The following is an 8,051-nucleotide window of genomic DNA, read 5'->3' as shown; positions in this document are numbered from 1 at the left end:
TGCTGACTCTGGTACCCTCAGTCCCCCTTTCTCCTCTGCAGCCCCCTCTTCCACTCTCTAGGTGGGGGACCTTCCTGGGTGCTGTCAAGCAGGTGGGAGCTCTCCTATCCTAATGAGAAGGTTGGGGCCTGGGTGCACTTGCCCTTCTCCTTGGCACTGGGACACAGGCCTGGCGCCCTCCCCTCAATACTGCCTGGAGGGTGAATCAGGCTGGCAGAAGAAACAGGGGTGGGGAAGACAGAGGCTGGGTTCTGGCTGAAGGAAAGGAGGGTGGGAGCAGGTGGGGCACAGAGATAAGCCCGTCCTCAGGGAGAAAGCTTAGCTGCTGGTGGCCACTGGGCTTGGGGTGACAGCCTGGGCAGGCAGGGACAGGGTGTGGTCAAGAAGCCGGCCCCAGCCCTCCATCTGCTCTTGCTTCTCCCCATAGCAACCAGCCCAGCACATCAGGGCAGTCAGAGGCGGGTGACTTCACATGCCATCTGCTGTCTCCTCACCCCCGAGCCTGCTTGTATAGGAGCAGAGGTACCCACACCCACAGAGACCCACAGAGATGTGCAGAGGGCGGAACAGTGCTGCCCAACCACACAGCTGGGATAGGGGGTCAGGGAGCCAATATTGTCACAGGAGGGGACTCTGAGGGCTCGGGGAGCACTGGGGTGAGCATACAGGAAGGAGTGGGTACAGAGCTAAGGCAGCCACTGGGAAGGCACTGTTTGTTCTCCCTCCTCAGGCCACACTGTGGAGCATCCCACCTGAGCCTGCTCCACCTACAGAGAAAGGCTCCGTTTGCCCCAGGAGACATTAAAGATCCCAGACCCTCAGCCCATCAAGCAGCTTTCAGAGCCTCGGTTTGTGCGTTTGTTAAGTGTAACCCAGTGGTTCCCAACATGAGGCACACGCCCCAAGGGGGGGGCAATTTGATTTTTAAGGGGGGCAATTCGAGAATAAGTTATTAACAGTGAATTTTTTGCATTTCTTATGGTTCTAAGGGCCTCATATACAGTATATAAATATATATTGTGACATATTTATGCATTTCAGTTCTCTATTATGTTTTTTGAAACTTGATTTGCTATTTTTTCATCACTTCATATTATTATTTTTTAACAATTTCTTAATGATTTCTTCCTCAGTACTTCAACTGTCCTTTTGCTCTTTTATTTTTCTCTTTCATGGATGCCATGTTCTTTGGAAGCTTGTTTAGATCAAGTTAATGGTCTTTTAGGCTTCCTCCACATGAATAGGAGTTCACTTTTTGAATAACAAGAATTAGTATATGTCACAAGGGGGACATCAGGATTTTAGAGATGCTTAGGTGGAGTGTGGCCACAAAAAGATTGGGAACCACTGGTTAACCACCACCAGCAGCCCTGCCGATCACCAGGCCACCAGACTGAGGCATGGTGCATGGTGCACAGTGGCACCCTGGTGTCAGCAGCACATCCCTCCCCTGCCCATCACACACCAGACCCATCCTGCCAGGCACCAGGGGGCAGGGGTGTTCTCCACTCAGCCCTGCTCTCCCAGCCCCTGCTCCGGCGCCCTGAGCTTCCCCTAATCCAGCGGTTTTCAACCTGTGGGTCTCGACTCCTTTGGGGGTCGAACAACCCTTTCACAGGGGTCGCCTAAGACCATCGGAAAACACATATATAACTACAGATTCTTTTTGTGATTAATCACTATGCTTTAATTATGTTCAATTTGTAACAATGAAAATACATCCTGCATATCAGATATTTACATTACGATTCATAACAGTAGCAAAATTACAGTTATGTAGTAGCAACGAAAATAATTTTAAGGTTGGGGGTCACCACAACATGAGGAACTGTATTAAAGGGTCACGGCATTAGGAAGGTTGAGAACCAATGCCCTAGTCCCTGAACTATAAGAACAAAACCTCAAGGGAGGCTCTGAGATAGAATCTTTCTGCTGAGCCCTGTTGCCCCAGATCCACAGCCAATGCAGAGGGTGGTGGGCAGGGTCTCCCCCGCGGGTGTGTGGGGGTGGGGAGTGGCTGGTTGCAGGCTCTATCACATAATTAGTGTGCTGGTCACTCCTCTCACTAGCATACTGCTGCCTGGAAACGCACCCAGGTCTCTGGTTTGGAGGGTGTGGGGAGGGGGAAGGCATAAACAAGGGAGCAGGGGTCTGGAGGAGAACAGCAGAGAGCAGAGGGATGGCAGTGAGGACTATTTTATACAAAGTGCCTGGGGCAGCGGGGAGGGCCTCTCAGAGGAGGCGGCATTTGAGTAGGTATGTAAATCTTTTTGCTAAGGCTTATTATGCAGAAAAAAAGTAACAGTAAAGATTTGTAAAAATAGCACAGGCATGCCAACTCCCTCAGTGTGAAGAGCAGAGCCTGAAGTGTTAGGGACACAGGGAATGGCTCCCAAGCAATCCTCCCACCCCCCACCTGGGCTTGAGTGGTGGGGTCTCTACTGGGCTGGGCCTCCCAGAGTTGAAGCAGAAGCAGCCAGGAGTATCTACCTGTTGGGGTGTCCTGGCAGGCAGCCAGGGATAAAGAGGAGTAGGGACAGGGTGTGGTCAAGAAGCCGGGGGAGGGATTCAGTCAGCTCCCAGGAAGGCCTCCATCCTCTCCTACCTCCTGCTCTCCTAGAAGCCTCTTCCCACCAGGGTCTCTGGAGTGGAAAGGGGCCCAGGACAAACACAGGTAACTCAAAAACCTAAGGTGCTTCCCCCGACAGGCAATCTGGGAAGAGGGTTTCCAAACCTAGACACCTGAGGAGGGCTGTGAACAGAAAGGTGTTCACACCACTTTCTGAACAAGCACAGAGCAGGGGATCCAGGATTTGGTGGCACAAACTCCCTGGCCATGCCTCAAGGCACACATAAGTGGATATCAGGTTTTGTAAAATACTGACAACACTAGTGTTTCAGAACTTAAAAATGCACAGCATACAAAAATTAGAGGCAGATATTAATCAGCAAGAGAATGGACAAATATATAAATTCATATTCATAAATGGAACACGACTGGGATAGGTGCATCAGGGAGCCAGCAACAAAAAGAGAACTTCTACACAACACGTGGATGAAAATCTCAAAACCATTATGCTGAATGAGAGAAGCCAGACTCCAAAGAGTATATACTATATGCTTCCACTTATATAAAGTTCAAGAACAGGTGAGTCTAAGCCATGATGAGAGAAATCAGAATATTGGCCACCTTACAGGGGATGGGGGACACTTGACTATAAAGTAATACTTACAGCCCTGGCTGGTGTGGCTCAGTTAGTTGGAGCATCGCTGAATACTCCAAAAGGTTGCGGGTTCAATTCCCAGCCAGGGCACATGCCTAAGTTTTGGATCTTATCCGACGGGATGTGTAAGATGTTTCTCTCTCTCTCCCTCCCTCTCTCTAAAATCAGTAAGCATATCCTCAGGGGAGAATTTTAAAAAAGGGATACTTGCAAACTTTCTGAGATGATGGAGACATTACCCTGATTTGATTGATGGTTACATGGGTTCTACATTAGTCAAAACTCATCCAACTGGATAGCTAACATCTGTCCATTTCACTACATGGAAAATCTACCTTGGTAGAAGAGTTTCAACTGGTAAAAATAAAACAAAGCACAGAGGAAAAAATACATAGAATTAAGGATACCAAAAATAGGAAATGCAACCCTGAACCCATCTGACTGCCAGGGAGCTTAAAGTTAAATTTGTATGCCTATCTTCCCCATACACGACATAGCTTCTGGATCTTTTGATGACCCCAGACTATTTGTGTCCTTCACTATAATCTGCTTCAAATCCTTCTTGGAACTTGGTGGGGTTTAAATAATATAAAATGACTGAAAAGCCTTCTCAGCCTCTAATCCCCCTTAGAGAAGGGATTAATCTTAGAGCCAAACCTTGTGACCATCTCTCCTGCCAGAGTGGGCATCCACTGCCACCTCTCCTGAGGTCCCCAACATGTCTCCAGCTCTTTTTCCTTTTCTTGAAGAAAGGAGACACTGGCCCAGCACACAGTGACTAAGAGTAAGCTGAAGAAACGATGGGTGTGAGGAGGATGCAGGCAAAGCAAGCAGCTGTAAGGAAGCCAGGTCTAGGTTGGGGAGGACGAGCACAGAGAGGGAAAGGGACAGGCGCAGGTGCAGCGATCTTAGGGAGCACAAACTTATGCCCAGGGTGGGAAGTGGGGGTCAGTAGGTGCCACCATCACAGCCTGGCGGCCCACCTGTCTCACTTGCAGGCATGAGCCCCTCCATTAAGGTACAGGAACCCACTTCACCGGTGCTCTCCTTCCCACCAACGGCCCCCTTACTGCAGGTTGCTGCAGACCACATTTGAGGACAGGCCTGCACTCTGAGCCTACTCCCGGAGCACTCAGGGCAGGCCATCCACCTGCAGTTCACTCTGTCAGTGGAGTGAGACCAAGCAAGGCCCACCTATGGCTTATCCAAGGCTCAAAAGGAAGGGGTCCTGCAGGCAGGCGGGGGCAGGGGAGAGGCCAGGGTCATCCCACCACTAAGGCCTTGGTGGGAACCACACCGACCATCAGAAAGGGGCACTGGAGGCAGACTGGGGCAGGCCATGGAGAATCGTGCTGGAGCCAGAAGTGGGTCTTGGTCACTGCACCAGCCAGCAGTGGCAGGATAAAGATGATAACCTCAACAATAGTAGCTGCTATGGCTGATTAGCCTCTTAGTAAGTGCTTTCTGCAACCCTTCCCAAGTTCTCACAAAACCCCAAGAGCTCAGCGCAGTTCACATCTCCATAATACAGAGGAGACAACAGGCTCAGAAACTCACGCGAGGTATAGATGACGCAGCACCATTCATTCCAGATCTCTTGCTCTCAAGCCACCGAATATCCTCCCCAACTAGAGCAACCTCTCTGGGAACCCCACTCAGCCTTCCCAACAAGGCTCCGGGAAAGCAGCTGAAATGCCAGCTCTCTGCACAAGGACACAGCCACCTGTCTGTGGGGACTCCTCAGTGCTCCCAGGGCCACATCCTTGGCAGGCAGTCAGGGAGAGCTGGGGCAGAGGCAGAGAGAGAGGAGCCGAGCAGGTCTGGATCCTACCCCAAGGAAGCCTGCAGTCTGGTGAGGGAACCTGACAGCAACCAAACAACCCCAACAATAAAGGCATAATCACAGATGGGGGTCCCGGAGGGCTTCCCAGGGCAATGCCCTCAGCTTGAGCACTCAAGAGTGAGCAGGGCGACCTGGTGAGCAAGGCTTCGCTGGAGATCACTCCCTGCAGAGGGAGGGCCTCGTAGAGCCATGGCCAGGTAGGGAGAGGGGATGTGGCAGGAAGGGCATGCCTTGTGCTCTGGAGACTGAATGAGGACTTTGGACCAGGACACTGCCTCTTCCCACCGTCCTCTTCTGAGCCATCCTACCAGGCTCCAGTTGTCCATAGCCTGGCTGCCCAGGCCAGTGCCTCCTCACTCCCTGGCCAGCTCCCCAATCACAGCACTGGCTGGCACAGAGCCAGGCATGAGGGGCCCCGGGATCACTGGCGGAGGTTCCGCCAGGTGCCACGCCTGGCCCACTGATCTCCATCGACCACTACTGGGGCTGCACAGGGCTAGACCCACCCTGCTGCACAGCCCTGGGCAAGCTGCCTCGTCTCCCAGGGGTGCTGAAGGGGTTACACGAACTCATGCTTGGAAAGCCACAAGCAGAGGGTCGGTCCCTCAGCAGACTTGGCCTCTGTGGACAGCTCAACAAGCCGCAACCCCCACAATTAGAGAGGCCTTGCAGGATGATGCTCACTTTCTAGCGCTGGATCCTGCCAAACTTTGTTCCCACCCTGGCTCTCTCTCTCAGTGGCCATGCGACCTTGGCAAGACACAGGTCCTGCCTGAGCCTGTGAAGCCCTGAGCCCAGCACCTGGCACACAGGTCACTCTCTACATGTCAGCACCTTCACTCCTTAAAAGAATCCATCCCTCAATAAAGGAACAGAGGAGGAGCCGGAATGGCTGAGCCCATTTCACAGGCAAAAAACAAGAGTCAGGAACAGACAGCAGGGAATTTCTCTACAAGCTGGAAGTTGGCCTCTCGCCAGACAGTGCCAGGGGGCAGTCAACACCTTGTCACTCCTAAACACCGATCATGCCAGTACCTGCCAGAGGGTCTGAGGTGGGTGGCACAGCCGTTTTCCTCTCAAATGCTTCCTGCCTACCCAGAGGCAAGAAACCAGCCTGGGGCACCCAGTGGCCACGCTGAAGAGGAAGGCAGATGTCACAGCCCAAGCCTGAAGTGTCTCCAGGTGGAGCTCAGAGCCAGGAAGGAGCACTGCACAGGGAGTCAGAAGGACCCTGTGTGCCTTCCCCTCTCTGGGACCCAGACCCTATGCGGGTCAAATGACAGTGAGACCAGCTGACCCCTGGAGGGTCCTCCTGCTCTAACACTCAGTAAGTCACTCCTGGCTCAACCAGCCCATCCCAGCCTCTTCTCTCCCCATCATCACCTCCCATTTCATTCTGAAGCATCTTGTAATTTCCGTGGGCTAAAGTGCCTGCGTCAGCCATCCAGGAAAAGACTGCCCAAATGAACGGGTGTACTTAAAACCCAAATGTGTCCATGAGTACCACATGGGAAGTCACCATTCTGGGTTCCAAGAGCAGGGCTTGAGCAAGTTGCTTGCCTGGAAGCCTTCAAGGGGCCTCACCACTTAACCAGCACATGAAAGCAATTTTCCGAACATTTCATGGCTGCTCCGAAAATGAATTCCTCCTCCCAGCCCCACCAGCTTACACATTTCCCAAGGTCCCAGCAGAGAGCCAGGGTGATCTGACAGCCCTGTCACATAGGGAACAGAGGGTGAGACCCCTGCCAATCCCTGCAGAGTCCCTGGGGGCTGTGGCTGCAGGCAGGAGGGTGGGAAGTGACTTGGAGCTGGCAACAGTGTGGACAGGCCAAGCAGACCTTGGCTGCAGGTCTTCACAGCAGTGGCCACAGCAGTGCTGGTCTATCCAAGTCATAACCAGGCCCTGGCCTTCCTGCCATCCCTCTCTTGTTACAGATGGGTCCGCCGAGGTACCCAGCCCAGGAAGGCTGCCCAAACTCCTGTAAGGCAAGGGGTCTGGGTGCCATCCTCTGCTGTGACTGTGGACAACTCAACCAAATCAAGGGCAGACCTCCCACATGGAGGCCCATCCAGGCTCTGAGTGACCCGAGTCCCATTCCCTAAGACCTAGGCCCTCAAACAGGCTCAGGTGATCTGCCTAGTCCCTCCGGCCAGCGCCCACAGGGTCAGGGCAGGGCTCCAGAAAAGACCCAGAGCCTTGCAGGAAAGCAGAGCAGGAGGGAGGGGCATGGCAGGCATTTTCCGTCTTTCTTTCTTTTGATGAGGCAATTATGCTCTGAACCAGAATAAATAGGGGGTGGGGGTGTTCACATCAGCACTGTCTGGAAGCCCTAATTTCTTCATCTGCAACTCTGCATTACCACTTCTGGAGGCGGGCAGGAGTTGGGATCTTTAATTCCATAATAACAATGCTTTGCACTTACACAGCATCTCTCCTCCAGTAATCTCTATGGTGGTTAATTATGAGGCCACTTGCCCGGCCAGGAAGCCCCGACTGTCTGCTTCACCATAAGGATGGGGTCCCCCAGGTGAGGAGCAGTCCCAGAATCAAGGCCAGGTGAGCAGGCATTCCGGCCCATTGCCCCATGCTGTCAGAGGGAAAAGCCCTGACTCAGGGAAACAATGGCTGGAGGCCACAGCTTTCCAGCCTGCAGAGAGCACCCCTTCTGTGGAGGCCTCTGGGTGTTGGCCCCACCTCAGCCTGTCCATCTGTAAAGCAGGCTGGGGCCTGCACCTGGGCCGGGTGCCTGGGGGTGGCTAGCATCACTTGCCACCTTCAGAAGGGGAGGCCCGAGGCTTCCAGATGCGCTGGCCTGAGTGTGGAGCTTCGGCCTGGAGGCTGCCCAAGCTCGTCTGCTGGGCCAGGAAGAGGGAGTGTCAGGAGAGAAGAGGAGCCCCCAAGGTGGGGAGGAAGGAAGGGAACTGGCCCTGTGCCCTTGGGGGTTCAGCGGCAGAGGAGAACTTCCCGGGCAAGTGAGCGC

The sequence above is a fragment of the Myotis brandtii genome, unplaced genomic scaffold (assembly GCF_000412655.1).
Source record: "Myotis brandtii unplaced genomic scaffold, ASM41265v1 scaffold165, whole genome shotgun sequence".
Lineage (NCBI taxonomy): Eukaryota > Metazoa > Chordata > Mammalia > Chiroptera > Vespertilionidae > Myotis > Myotis brandtii.
Note: the sequence above shows the minus strand (reverse complement) of the source record.